This window comes from Nanorana parkeri, unplaced genomic scaffold, assembly GCF_000935625.1.
Source record: "Nanorana parkeri isolate BGI_ZX_2015 unplaced genomic scaffold, ASM93562v1 scaffold3505, whole genome shotgun sequence".
NCBI lineage: Eukaryota > Metazoa > Chordata > Amphibia > Anura > Dicroglossidae > Nanorana > Nanorana parkeri.
Window position 1 is genome coordinate 5,163 of NW_017309773.1, and position 734 is coordinate 5,896.

Consider the following 734-nt stretch of genomic DNA (forward strand, 5'->3'; position numbering starts at 1 on the left):
CCACCCCTCGGACCTGCACTACCCCTCACCCACCCCTCAGACCTGTAAAACCCCTCGGACCTGCACTACCCCTCGGACCTGCACTACCCCTCACCCACCTCTCAGATCTGTAGTACCCCTCACCAATACTGGGACCAATAATACCCCACACCCACCCTGGGACCTGTACTACCCCTAACCAATACTGTGACCTGTAGTACCCCTCACCCACCCCAGGGACCTGTAGGACCCCTCACTAATGTTGTGCTTTATACTCCAACATGCCATGTTGGGAGTTCTACTTCCCTGGCACACTCACCCATTCACCGAAGCCCTGTGGTGGCTGTTGGGGTAAATGCACCCCCCCAGTGACCCGCTTTCGGCTGTGTCACCCAGCACAGGGTCAGGTTGAGCTCCCCAAGCAGCTGTAATCCCGCCTCTTCGCTCTAGCCCCACCTCCCCCTCTGCTTCCTGCTCAACACGGGGATGTCAGCTTTCTTTTTTTTCTTCTTCTCAATAAACTTTAATCAGCGCGGACAGAAACGTACAATATTCAGCCTGGCCAGAGAGTATGACAGCTAGAGCCTGCTGAGACTTGTAGTCCCTCCACAGCTACAGAGTCACATTACACCTCTATCATTCCACCCACAACATAAATACCCCACCCCTCTGTGTCCTGTTATACCCCAATCCCCCCTTTGTACCTCTATTATACCCCAATCCCCCCTATCTGTCCCTCTATTATACCCCCATCC

At 54.2% G+C, this 734-nt stretch overlaps 1 long non-coding RNA gene across 1 annotated transcript in view; it reads right to left on the reverse strand.

Annotated features, from left to right (window-relative positions):
• The window catches only part of LOC108803219, a 2,930-nt gene extending 2,514 nt beyond the window's left edge, over positions 1-416 (reverse strand). The window contains exon 1 of the long non-coding RNA XR_001942270.1: positions 299-416. This is a non-coding gene — a long non-coding RNA (uncharacterized LOC108803219). The remainder of the gene's footprint in view (positions 1-298) is intronic.
• Positions 417-734: the final 318 nt, after the last annotated feature.